At 34.2% G+C, this 14901-nt stretch overlaps 1 protein-coding gene and 1 pseudogene across 1 annotated transcript in view; one reads left to right on the top strand and one right to left on the bottom strand.

The window, feature by feature from the left end:
- Window positions 1-14901, top strand: part of LOC145254636 (paired mesoderm homeobox protein 2-like) — a 509881-nt gene that overhangs the window by 152144 nt on the left and 342836 nt on the right. The gene's annotated exons all lie outside the window — the stretch shown is intronic.
- On the bottom strand, window positions 12341-12456 carry LOC145254931 (5S ribosomal RNA; annotated as a pseudogene).

Raw genomic sequence — 14901 nt, 5'->3', positions numbered from 1 at the left:
TACACCGGTTCTCACTATATATCTATATATCTATAAAAGTGAACGTGTCTGTCTGTCTGTCTGTCTGTCTGTGTACATTTCCCTACGCAATAACTCTGTCAATTTTTAGTCTATAGACTCGAAATTTGAAATACCGGGTACTGAGATTTGGAAAAATCGATGTGACGGGTGTCAGCCAGAAATATGGCTGTTAAGGGGTCAAATTTCAACGATTTGACCTTTAAGAACTCTACCAAACTCCTCCAACAATTTTGGGTCTAGACACTTGAAATTTTAGATATAGGTTCCTTGAACCTGGATCTAATTTAATAAAGTGATTTGAGCCCGAAACTATAAATTTTAAGGGGTCATAATAGGGGTCAAATTAAAAAAAAATTACTCTTTCTTTTTTTTTGCTCAGCATACACCTCCAAACACCCGGGCAACGCCGGGCTGAAATGCTAGTATATCTATAAAAGTGAACGTGTCTGTGTGTGTGTGTGTCTGTGTACATTTCCCTACGCAATAACTCTGTCAATTTTTAGTCTGCAGACTCAAAATTTGATATACAGGGTACTGGGTTTTGGGAAAATCTATGTGATCGGGTTTCGGACAGAAATTTGGCTGTTAAGGGGTCAAAGCTCAACGATTTTTCCTTTGAGAACTCTACCAAACTCCTCTGACAATTTTGGGTCTAAACACTTGATATTTTAAATATTGGTTCCTTGGACATGGATCTAACATAATAACTTGATTTTAACCCAAAACAATTTATTTTAACGGGTCATAATAGGGGTCAAAGTTTTAAAAAATTACCGTTTTTTTTTTGTTTTTTTTTGCTCAGCATACACGTCCAAATACCCGGGCAACGCCGGGCACCCATTGCTAGTATATATATATATATATATATATATATATATATATATATATATATATATATATATATATATATATAGTGCCAGTAATGTCTACACCGGTGTGAAGTAGCGACAGTACTCCACTGCCTAGCTGAGCGCTAATCAGTTATACCCGCATTCCTACCTTTGTACCTGTGATATTAATACACTTCGTTTGTTAAACCCACCTCGACTTTATTTTCTTCTTTTACTATTGCGTTACGACACATTTTCTTACAGATTTTGTAGGATTTTATACTTAGATTCCACGAACAGGAAGACCCGATGTTGCCTGCGATTGAATGATGATTAACGAATGTTTAACACTCCCATATTTTTTATTGTCCTCGAAATCGGACACATCACCCATTTTTCAATCAGATCAAGTAATTGCCTGCTCTAGTTGGGGACCCATTGCGGTGCTCCACAAGGAAGCTTCACTTGCCTCCCGGGAGTAAATTAGTCTATAATACATTACTTTGCATTGCACTGTAGAGAACCTACTGTTGATTTTATAAAAATAAAAAGTGGTATATATAATGGCTTGAATTAAAGTTAACAATACAAAAGTCAAGTATCATGATTGTGTTCTAAACAGAAACATTCATTTCAAACGCGCCCCTGTTATATCAAAGAACCTACTGTTGATTTTATATGTCGGGCCTTTTTACTTGTGTTCTAATAAAAATTGTAAACTGCATTTTAGGTGTTAGACTGTGTAAGGTGTAAACTTTACTCTTTCGATTATCGATTATCGGTACTTATTGAAGACATTTCAATACAAAACCTACATAAGAACACTGCCACATGAAGTACCTTTGTGTGAAATATCATAAAAATCGGCTCAGCCATTTTGGAGTCCATCAGGAACGAACTCACAAAGTTCCTTTAATATAATAGTAAAGATAGAGATTACTTATCCGTGTATATATTTATATATGTACATATATATATATATATATATATATATATATATATATATATATATATATATATATAATATTTAAAATGTAATAAAATAATATATACCGCTCCCCATGTAGGGGTATCAAATTGGTTAAAGGGAAAATTATTCCCAGCTGGCATTTAGATAAAATGCGCTTTCGTAAATAATTGAATTCATTTAAAACATATCGCTAAAACCAAAACAAACAACACACACACACAAACATATATATATATATATATATATATATATATATATATATATATATATATGCTTCAGAATAGCTTTTATTTAACAATCAGTTGTTATGGAAACGTGAGATTGTAAAGTTTACAAAATATTACTGGCAGTAATATTCTTTAAGTTATCCCATCTAAATAATAATTGCTCGATATGCAAGATGGAGCAAATAAATTACATTGTGATTCAGTGAATTTCAATTTGCTAATATTTTCTCTCCTCTGATGAGATGGTAGACATCGAAACCCTATAGGTTAAGGAGATTACTTTTCTAAGGTATTCTTTCTCTTGCTTAGAATAATAAAAATTCTTTGATATGAAACTCAACCACTTCATTTCATTTCAATGAGTTTTTTGAAATTCATTGAATCACAATTTAATATATATATATATATATATATAAAGTAATAGCGTTCGTGTATGTGTGTTTGTCTGTGTGTACATCTCCCTATGATCAAAGAAATATAAAGTGTATATAGTGTGTGTACACCTCTGCTGGTCAAGAAATATTAATGCCCATTGTAGGATACTGCTGTCAAAGGACACATTTATTTTTATGTGTAACTTCTAGATATAGCATTCTTCACATCACATATACATCGACTGGGTTATGGTTATTAGCATATCACATTAAATCATTTAAAATAATTAGCTCGATTCTATTACTTATTCGGCATACTAGCCTCGTTAATACTGTACTATTTAAAATATATAATTTAAAATGTAATTATTTAGTTTATTTTCATTTCAATTTATATTTTATTTAACTTAAATTTACTTATTATTATCGTAAATCTGAAACCTTTTAATTTTCAAACCAGAAAACCAAGGGGAATAACCGTGATAGTTTAATTCTTTGAGCACGTTATTAAATATTTTCTATAATAGATTTGTTTTCATTTACAAATATTCTTCTAAGTTTAATTATTATTTTTATTTTTAATTCGGAGGTAATTTTTTTCACTTATTCTTAATTTTTAAGTAACCTTTTGGTACTCATGCAGAGAAAGTCCACCGGGCTTTCTCCGGAACATGACGCCAACAGCCGGAGCAAACCGAGCGTCGCTGTGGAAATTAAGCCGAGCGTTGCCGATGAAAGCATAGCAAAACAAGAAAACCTACCTTAAATTTTAAATTTTTTTAACTGTAAATGAAAAATTTTATAATAATATTTTTTTGTTTTGTTTTGTTTTTGCTATATATATTTGATACTCATGCAGAGAGTGATTCGTGCTGAAATAATAACACTGTTATTTAAAAAGCCATTCTTAACATGGAGAGGGGAGGGTGTTTTGTACCTATTCTGTACTTACCTTACAATTGAATAAAAAAAACATCATAAAACTTTAATTAAACGTGGACATACGATAGCGAGGATCACTCTCTGCATTAGCACCATATATTTTTTAGATAAATAATGTTAAAGATTTTTTGGTCAATGTCAAGTTTCTTTCCAACTCCTCAAAAAACTTTAAAATGACGACTTTTATAGGCTTTCGGTGTTTTTCTTTTTTGTTTTTTTTTTTTTTACAAAGTGGTCACAACTTATCAAGGCCTGGAAGCCACTCGGGGATAAGGGTTCTTGTGTATACAGTACGTTAATGTTGAGATTTGATAAAATGTCTACTTAAGGGGGCGGTTCATCAGGAATTTGTTTATGTCGGACTTGAAGAAATCCAAGCTGTAATCAGGTGGGAAACGGGCAGACGGAACAGAGTTGCACAAGTGTGCACTTCTAAGAAAGAAGCTTTGTTCATGGAATCTACGTTTTAGTTTTGGCACAGATAAAGAGGGGAGAAAATTTTTTACAGTGGTTTCAGCTATACGGGTGTTTTTCGTGAAGATCGGCGAGGGGAAACCAGGGATTGGAGCTCAGACGAGCACCTGCCATGAGAGTAATTATAAAATAAAGGCTCGCAACGTCTCTCCTATGGTGCGAAAATGAATATCACATTTAAATTTGGGGCATGATATGAAGAAATTACTTGTTCAAAAAGTGGGGGAATACTGTCTTATATACATTTGACGTAAAATGAGATCCCACTTCCTGGCCACCAAATAATTTCTTCATATCATAAAACAAATTTAACTGTGATTTTCGGCGCTGTTTTTTTGTTTGTTTGTTTGTTTGTTTTTTAAGTAAGAGATTCGTTCATTTTTTTATAAGTTAGACGCTAATAATGCCGTCAGTAATATTACATGAGCGTTTTTTTTTTCTTTTTTTTTTTATTAGGTGGGTATTCAATTATATAATTTGTATAGTTTTTAACAGGTGCTTCTGTAGTTGAATTAACCGTTTTTCCGTAAGTAACGTGCCGACATTAACCATTAAAGCAGAATCGTTTAATATTTCACATAAATTCTGTTTAAATTAGGGGACTCCACAGCCCCCTAATGTAAACAGATTTTTTGTGAAATATCTAACTGCTGAAGCACCTGTGAACAATTATACAAGTTGTATAATAAAAAAGTATGTTTTTGTAAACTTACTGACAGCATAATTAGCGTCCTAAATTATGAGATGAAAAAAAAAATGCACGAATCTTAGTAAAAAAAAAAAAAAAAAAAAAAAAAAAGCGTCGGTTTTCGGAGATGCTGAAAACGAATATCAGTTAAATTTGTTTTGATATGAAGAAATTACTACGTGGTCAGAACGTGGGTGTTCATTTTACGTTAAATTTATACAGTAAAGTGATCCCCCACTTTTTGATAAAAAGTTCTTCATATCATGAAAACTACTAATCTGCCCCAAATTTAAATGTGATATTCGTTTTCAGCACCACCGAAAAGCTTTAAAAATGTTTTTGGGGGAGTTGGAAAGAAACTTGACATTGGCCGAGTTTTTTGTTCGAGAAAAGGTTCAAAGGTAAGCCAAATAAACACTTTTTTTTGTAAAGTTTTTTTTTTTTTTTTTTTTTTTTTTCAAGAAAAATTGGAAAAAAAATTATCTTTGTTTTTTGGGTGTTATTTTTATTTTTATTTTTTATTTATGTATTTATTTATTTATTTTATTTATTTTTTTTTTCAAGGAAAAACCTGAAAACTAGAAAAATTGAAACAAAACTGGGTGGGATAGATTTTTTTTTTTTTTTAATATTAAAACAGATATTGTTGTTGTTTCCTCAGACCGTTGTTTTATTAATGGTGTGTGTGTGTGTAAATCGTATTCCGCATTCGCGCTGGAGGTCTTTCTGTGTTGCTCGCTCAAACGCCTACAATGGCAATTGTAGGCCTAGACTTGCCAAAAAAAAAAAGGTACCAGTCCGGATAAAAGGTTCAGCATGTGGTAGCTTGACACCTCCTGGCATAGCCATCGCTTACCTTTCCTTGTCCACATGATGCACAAGTTTTCGTTCGTGCCAGTAATTTTTTTTCTTGACAAAAGTCGAGAACCCCAGTTGATGTTTCGAGCTGCTAACTTCTGGCTGTAAAATTCATGTATTTTTTGTTTTTTCTTTTTTCTGACGTTAAAGTATGAAATGGTGTGCTTTTTTTTCTAATTTCTTTTCTTTTCTTCCTCTTCCAAATTGTCGTCTGCTCCTTTGAATTTTCAACTCGCGCGAACGCGCTTCGCCTTAAAAACCATCGCGCTACATTGTCATTGGCTCAGCTTTATATTTCGTCAGACGGCTGAATTTTCTCGGCGACGCTCGCCTTACTCCGGCTGTTGACGTCATGTTCCGAAGAAAGTTGAGCGTGCACTGAGTTACGTCTGGATCACTCTCTGCATGAGTACAAACCTTTTTTTATTTGTTATCGTTGAGTTATCCGGGGTTTTTTTTTTCACTGTATTTAGATAATTTTACGCCAATATAATTCATCGTTCTGTTTATAATTGTTTATTTTTGATAAAAAAAAATTACAGCCATTGAACTATAAGTGGTTTGTTTGCCATACTTATATGTAAATGTGCACTGAACAGATAGCATAATACTTATAGTTAAATTCAAATTTTGATATATCTTAATTTAAACGCGAAAAAAACAACAATTGGGACGCTTAAAACGTACACAGTAAAACAATACGTTGTAATGTAGATTTATTTGCTCCAAGTAAATATCCATGTTTATTTAATTTATTTAGTTGCTTATTTTCTATTGTTTTTGTTAGTTTTAAACTATTTTGTATCGCTACCCTAAAATAAATTTTATCTTGTGAACACAGTTGTTTGCTATTTCTCTTCTACAGTTTAGTAGATGTTGGGGTTCTTTAAAGTACAGGATATCAAATTTTTCATGAAGGCATAATCTACATGGGTCGTCTAGGTCCCTAGACGTAAATAAAATAAAAAAAATAAACGTCTCATAAAAAAACAGTAAATACTTAAAACAAAATACGCATCTAGTGCGTTTAAAAGCCAAATCATAACGTAATATTAGGAACATATTGCTTTCTCCAACGGTACAACATGGCAAGGAAGAAGAAATGAAAGAAAAAAAGAAAGAAAACAACACACTGAAGATGGAGTATACCTTTGAAATATATTTATGATAAATTTCAAACAAGTAAAATATTTGTTTATTTTCCTAATATTACATTGTGATTTGGCTTTCAAGCGCACTTGATGCGTATTTTATTTTATTTTATTCAAATTAAAACAACATTTCTATATGAACTCTCACCCTTGAAGTAAATATTCATGTTTATTTAATTTATTTATTTGTTTATTTTCCATTGTTTTTCTTAGTTTTAAACTATTTTGTATCGCTACCCTAGAGTAAATTTTATCTTGTAAACACAGTTGTTTGCTATTTCTCTTCTACAGTTTAATAGATGTTGCTGTTCTTTAAAGTACAGGATAGCAAATTTTTCATGAAGGCATAATCTAAATAGGTCGTCTAGGTCCCTACACGTAAATAAAATTTAAAAAACTAAATCAAATAAACATGAATATACATAACCGAGCACACATATATGCATGTATATATATATATATATATATATATATATATATATATATATATATATGTGAATATATGTGTGTACACATATATATATATATTTATATATAAACTAACATTAAAAAGAAACACTAACCTAGATTTAAAACAGATCAAGAAACTAAATATCCAGGCTAAATAGAGCACACACAAAGGAACAGGCCAACCAAAGGTCAAATAGGCCTTTGTCCGATAAGTGCATGTTCATTGGCTGATAGGAAGGGCGCGGTGGATACTAGAAAGCTGATTGGCTAACTAAAATCCCAATAGAAGATGCGCATATAAAAACAACAAACAACCAAAGAATTCGCACATAAGCCTGAAGAGTCCTAGAGTGGATGAAACGCGGAATATTCAGTGTAGCTTAATCGCCATATACATTTTATAACTTACTGTATATATATATATATATATATATATATATATATATATATATATATATATATAACATATGTTTATGTATGTATGAAATTGTATGTATATATATATATTGTATGTTTATGTATGTATGAAATTTTATATATATATATTTATAAATATATATTATATGTTATGTATGTATGAAATTTCATATATATATACATATATATATGTATATATATATATATATATATATATATATATATATATTATAAGTATGCATGCATGTATGTACGTAGGTAGAGCTTTTTGTTATTTTCCCAAAACTGATTATATACTTGAAACTTATCAGTTTTGCTTTTTAACTTAATACGATTTTGTTTACTTATATGTCTTACGAAACAGATTTCTTTTTTTTTCCTGCTTTTTGCTTTTTATTTCCGTTTTTTTTTTCTTTTTGATTTGTTTGTTTGTTTGTTTTTTTATATAAAAAAAGATATATTTGTTTTATTATTTGTTTGTATTTCATCAAGTCTTGTCTTATTTGTGCCCATGCCGCGACAGCCCATACGCCCTACTTGGAACCGACTTTCGCTCCAGAGGGTTTCGAAACTACAAACAAAATTCAAGGAAGTCGCTCTGTGCAAGCTATTTTAATTTTAATGGATCGCCATATTTTTATATAGATATTTTTTTACAAAAAGACACCCCGCCCGCCATACTCGTCTGGCAAGTAATATTTCCATGAATAAGGGGTGGGACGGAATTTTTTCTTTAGCCATTGATTAGAAATAATGAACGCTCAATGTGTGGTTGTTTCGAATGATGGATTTAGCTAGTGTTTCACTGAAGAAAACAGGCTGAATAAAAAACTCATATTTACAAAAAAATATTGATATAATAGTATTATATTATATAGTATAAAAATATAACAGTTTTGTGTTAGTTTAGAATTAATTTCGGATTGGTTAGTGTTAGGCTATATACGGTACAATCACGTTGACACACCGGTTCTTGCCAGATCACCGGAGTTAAGCAACGAAGTACCTGGCCAGTTCCACATGAGTAAACATTTGGAAAGTCTTAGCGCTCTAGGTATAGCGCCGAGTTGTAGAAATTTTAAGGGTGGTATCTGGGGGCACGTTTAATTCACGGGGGGGGGGATAAACCCCTGAATCAAGTCTGGAAATAATGGGAAACTACCGTCTTTACTTGTCTTCTCGAGATTACCATGGTTCTTCCATTTGTAGAACCGTGGTCGCCGACACTGTTAAAAACAGCGGGACAGCATACATGCATGCAGTGTTAGGTTAAGGGTAGTTTAGTATTAAGGAATTAACCTGGGGATGCGAGCTAAGTTAAAAGAGTTAATTGATAGAGAGTATATACATCAAATCCGTTGCCAAAATCGCTAGAAAAATTGTGAAATCATTCTCTCGATCCAATAGATATCTTACTGCTGATGCAATTCTCTACCTATATAAGAGCCAGGTACGTCCAGGAGTGCCACATCTGGGCAGGAGCTGCTAGGAGACCTTATCCTGCCCTAATAGAGTACAAAATAGACTTCGTAGCCTAGTAGGGGATGCCCCTTTCTTTTCCCTGCAACCTCTTTCTCAAAGAAGAGACGTTGCGAGTCCGCCTTTGCTTTATCGTTTATTTTCATGGCAAGTGCTCTTCTGAGCTCCAATCTGTGACCCCCTCGCCAAACTTTCACGAGAGACACTCGTCTATCTGAAAACACTATCAATAAATTCCCCTTCTCTTTACCTGCGTCTAAACCTAAACGTAGATTCCATAAACAATGTTTCTTTCTTAGAACGGCACACCTGTGGAACTGTCTTCCGTTTGCCTGCTTTCTATCTGACTACAATGTGGACGTCTTCAAGTCCAATGCAAACAAGTTCTTGATGAGCTTACCGTATCTCCACTACTAACGATTACTGATTCTGATATTGTACACTCTTTAACCCTTATCCTCGAGTGGTCTCTAGGCCTTAATAAGTGGTGACTCCTATGTAAAAAAAAAAGAAAGTTCGTTGCTGCCTTTTTGAGGGACTACGTAGTTTGTTAAAAAGAAACCCAGACAACATGATATGCGATTAAAAAAAATAATATGAATAAATAAATAAAAAAGAAAAGAAAATTGTAGTGCCAGCATAAATTGGCACTTCAGCAAATAATCATAAAGAGTCAAAGAGGATCGAGGAGAGAAAGCACTAACCAGACCTCTGTTGGGTGAGTGCGAAAACGATCGGGACCTTAAGGGGGCTTATTGCCATCCAGGTCCCAGCAAACACCAATGTGTGTTGTCAGTGAGAATTCAATGGTGAACGGCTGTCGCAATAACGCAAATTCACTTGCAAAAGTTATCGACCATAAGTCTCCCCAGATCTCAAATGCTATCGACCATAAGTCTCCCCAGATCTCATCTGGAGATCTAGGGAGACTTATTGCAATCTAGCATCCAGGGAACACCGCAGTATGTTGACAAAAAAAAAACTTTGGGTGAACAAATAATAATAATAATAATAATAATAATAATAATAATAATAATAATAATAATAATAATTAATGTTATTATTATTATTATTATTATTATTATTATTATTATTATTATTATTATTATTATTATTATTATTGGCTCACAAAGAGCTTTCACACAGGTCATCAAAATCACTCCTTGAAAACAGACTGTGGTGTTCCCTGGAAGCTGAGTGACAACAAGTTTCCCCAGATTTCTAGTACTCTCCACCTCTTTCGATAATATTTGGAAATAAATTTGCATTGTCGCAACAGCTGCTGCCATCGATTTCTCGTTGGCAGCGGCTATTGGTCTTCACTGGAATTTGAGTGGTAATTAGCCTAGGAGTTTTCACACGAGCCATCATTAAAGAATTCTGTTTGAGACTAACCTGGAATCTGGGTGGCAACCTGTCTCACCAGATTTCCAGATACTTAAGGTACTCACCATCTCTTTCGATAACATTTGCAAATACATTTCCGTTATGGCAACAGCCGTTCACCATTATTTTTTGTTGGTATCGACCACATGTCTTTACTGGAATTTGAGTGGCAATAATCTTCGTCAAGGTCCCAGTCCTTTTCGCACTCATCCAATGGAGGGGAGATTAGTGCATTCTCTCCTGAGTCTTTCCATTCTCCTTGACCGTCCTCGATTATTTGATGCGGTGCCAGTTCCTGGTGACACTACAAAAAATAGAGAGAGGGCGAGTTAATTTATAATGATGTAGTTTCAATGGTTATGATTCCATTTGATATCCCTTTATGTTTTATGTCTGTAGCAATTTTGATATATGTCCGGCTTGCGCCTGTAGCTCATAGTCTCCTCATTCAAAGGTTTTCTTTAATATTTCAGCTGTTTTCATTATTGTTATACGTTGTATCTGTTCGGCCATTTCTGATTACAATCTCTCCCATTTCAAAGTTTTTCGGTATCCTTCCGAGTGCTTGTACTATTATCTTGACTTTCTCCGTCTTCCAACCCCCTTTCTCTCTCTGGCTAGTTTCGCTTATTTGCTCAGCTATCTGTAACCTTGACCTTCACTGTTGCAATATTTTGGGTTGATAATGGGGGTATGATCCCACACAGTCGGACGATTCTATTTATAAACGATGCTGCTAAGAACTGACGAATCAAATTAATTCACGTTCTGCTACAAACCAATCAGAAACCAGAATTGCTTCATAAATATTAAACCTTTTCTGGTGCAATTTCACATGTTCTTTCCCGGGTTTCGACACGGTAAGAATATTTTGTTCTGTGGAACTGTCTACTACAAACAAGTCACCTACCAGGACTTGTGTGTAACAGCGAACCATCTGAAGCTCAAAATGGCTTACACTTCTACAGATTATGGGCCAAGTGTGCGTCTTTATTTCGATGGATCCGAATCAAAGAGCTACACTTCTACATTCACTGTGGTCAGTTGCAAAATCTACAATATTGCCGGACTTTTCCCTCTTGTTAACTATTATGACATCCGGTCTCCTTGCTTGGATGGGTTTATCTGTTTGTACGTTAATGTCCCATAGGATTTTGTGACTTTTACTTTCAAGTATTGTTGCCTGTCTGAGCTTGTACCATTTGTCTGGATGTTCAAGATGCAGTTGTCTCCATAATTCCTAATGTATTGCCTTCTCCTTTTGATCGTGTCTATTTTTTATATTCTTTTTGGGCTAGTTTGCTGCGTTCGCTTGTTATGTGGTTTATTGTTTCGTCTCTTTGTCCACAGAGTCTGCATTTGCTGTTTTCTTGTGTCTTGTCTTTTCTTGCTTTATTGTGGTTGCTTCTAATCGCGTTATCTTGTGTAGATAGTATTAAGGATTCAGTTTCTCTGTTTAGATTTCCTTTTTGTAGCCATGCCCATAAGCTTTTATTGGTTTCATTTTTTGTAATCCTCATGAATTGTCCATGTAACTCTTTCTCTTTCCATTTTTTTCGGCGTTTTGCATTACGGATTTTTCTAATTCTTTTTTTCGTGTCATTTACACAGTCTTCAATACAAACCAGTCCTCTTCCCCCGTCTTTCTGGTATCATTTGTTTATTAAACTGTTAGATGAAAGTGCAAAATAACTACCAAACGCCCACCCTAACCATGTTAAGTATGCGTGTCTAAATATATAACGTTAATATTTCAACACGGTACCTTCTCTGCATAAGCACCAATTTTTTCTTTACATCCTTCTTTGCGGAAAATTTTTCAAGCTGCTGATATGTAATCGCCTTTCCGCAAAAATAGAATCTTTTTTTTCTGTTATTGAAGAAACTATCATAGAAGGTTTGCTTCAGTCTTGACAGACTATGGATACTCACTGTAAGGGAGCCTGCGCGTAAAAGTTTTGTGGCAAGAGTTGCGCAATCTCCAACCACAACTCTCCTGAGTCGACATTGTTGAATACCTGTGGCAAGTGGAGGTTCAAGACTACTGGAAACAATGCCGAGATAAGCGGAAAGCACATACAGTGCCTAGAATTCCCAAGTGGTCACCCATCTGGTACTAGCCTAGCTCAACGTTGGTTAACTTCGGTGTCTGACGGGAACCGGTGTGTCAACGTGATTATGCCGTATATCATAGATGTGGTGATAAAATATACCAGATGAGGAAATGATTTTTTTTTAGTAGAAAGTCACCACTTATCAAATTCCGAAAGCCACGCGAGGATATATATCTTAGACATTTTGTGTGTGTGTGTGTGTGTGTGTGTGTGTGTGTGTGTGTGTTCGATCGCTATTCACGCCAAAACAATCAGGTCGATTTTGGGGGGGGTCACACAAATGTATTTCATGTGTCTGTGGATGTACTTAAATAGTTTTTTTTTTTTATTGGAATGCGTCGGATAAGTATCGAAAAATCTGATTAAAAAGGGGGCATTCTGATTTTGAGCAAAGTTAGCGTCCTTATACAACAAGGGACACGAACAGATCCAACTGTAACAAGAATGACCAACTAAATGCTTACCGAAGGCTCCTGACAGCCTCCAGGGTCGCCTCGAGATTGACAACAACAGCTAATGTTGATTAATCGAAAGAAACTAACAGAAAGTTAGCGAATTAACGTGGCTTTTATGAAAAGATTTAAAAAAAAAAAAATGTTTTATTTATCTCCCTTCCGCAGCTAGAAGATTAGACACAAGGCCAGAAAAGTGTGATTTGAAAAACCAGAGCTCTGGAGAAAGAGCATACTGGCCGAACAATAATTTCCCGGGCGGCCACGTCGACATTCCCTGACATGGGCGCCTCGAGCGATCAACAATAACCTACCTCTTCTCAAACAGCGAGAATGGAGGAACTACGGTCAGCGAGCTGAGAGAACAACCGGTGAGCAAGAAAAAAGTATTTCTATTTCCTGTCAACGTCTACCGGGCACAACAGCTCGTGCATTCTCGCGGTAGAAGATTACTACTTACTGGGATCATCGGCACATGAGCCCTCGCCGAACAAACGCCTAACTTTTAACTAGCAGATCAACTTTTTAAATCGAAGAAACCATTTCGTTTTGTTTTAAAGGGGGTTTTGTTATTTGTTCTTTAGTGTTCATTAATTTTTATTTAAAAGGGAAAACATAAAATCCTTGCTCCCTAAACATTATATCAATTTATTACCTTCCACCCGTTTAATACTCCTGTGTATTCAATACCCCCTATGAGATGTATACCCCATCTACGTATAATAGCATCAAAAGGTTACAATGGTGCATTCGCGCAAATCTTTCACGTCCTCAGTTCTTCGCGAATATTTGACACAGTTCCCACACTGACATCAAACTGTTCTCTTATTGTTTCTATAGACACAGGACGAAATTCTTTATTTGACCAATCAACTCTGGTGTTATGACTTTCGTTACTCAATCCACACCTCTCATCATCCATCACAGACACTCTGCCTTCCTTGAATTTATTATGCCACTAAAAAACTGATGCACGATTCATGCAAGATCGTCCAAAACCAGGCTGAAGCATTCCATACGTTTCTGTGGCACTTTTGGGGATAGTTTAAAACAGAATTTTGTGGCATACTGTTCTTCCAAAGTGTCCTCCCGTCCAGATTGCATTTTTGAAATTCGCGAGCTGTGACAATCAAGCTTTAGTTGAGTGTATTCTAATTCCTTCTGTAGCTGTTCATTTGAACCTGAAATCATAAAAATTGGTCTCAGTCATGTCAAAAGATTTCTAGCAATAACATACTGAATTTTCAAAAGTCTACGACAAGTTTAAATGCGTCTTGAAAAAAAGTCCTGAAACTTATTGAAGGCACACCGTACAACTTACTTTCGCCCTAGAGTCTCGACGAATTACAAAATAGAAGCAGTTCTTCGTTTCGATTATATCCTGTCAGATACGTTAATTTTTCGCCATATTTTCATTTAATTAATATTCCATGCTCTTGTCGACCGACTCTTGTGCAGCGTTTTAGTGGGTTGTGTGGAATTTGAAATGGAAACTGACTCCGAGAAGTGTAATTCCATTTAGCGATAGGAGATAACGAAGTCTCGCTGTGTGGCTCGTTATAATCTGGGATGACAGACAGCATTTTAAATGTAAAATTACTCGGTGTCTACAAAACAAGATTCACTGTTTGTAAACCAATAAGATAATAGTAGACAAGCTGTGACCCGTTGGGCTTGTATTTGCTATATTATTAAATATATAATGTCTTCACTTTGACATTCGTTGACATTGTGTTTTTACGAAGTAGTTTTTATTTAAACATCGATGACGTCAAAAGAGATGAGTTTTTTTTTGACAATGTTTTTTGACAATATATTTCTGACAATATATCTTTTAACAATATATTCTTGACAATATGTTTTTTAACAATATATTTTTGACAATATGTTTTTTGACAATATATTTTTGACAATATATTTTTTACCAATATATTTTTGATAATATATTTTTTAACAAATATGATTTTTTGACAATAATTTTTTTTTTACAATATATCGTTTGACTATATTTTTTGAGAATATATTTTTTTGACAATTTTTTTGACAATTTTTTTGACAATTTTTTTGA

The sequence above is a fragment of the Euprymna scolopes genome, chromosome 30 (assembly GCF_053919585.1).
Source record: "Euprymna scolopes isolate OS-2025 chromosome 30, ASM5391958v1, whole genome shotgun sequence".
NCBI lineage: Eukaryota > Metazoa > Mollusca > Cephalopoda > Sepiida > Sepiolidae > Euprymna > Euprymna scolopes.
Note: the sequence above shows the minus strand (reverse complement) of the source record. Positions and strands in the feature narration are given on the sequence as shown.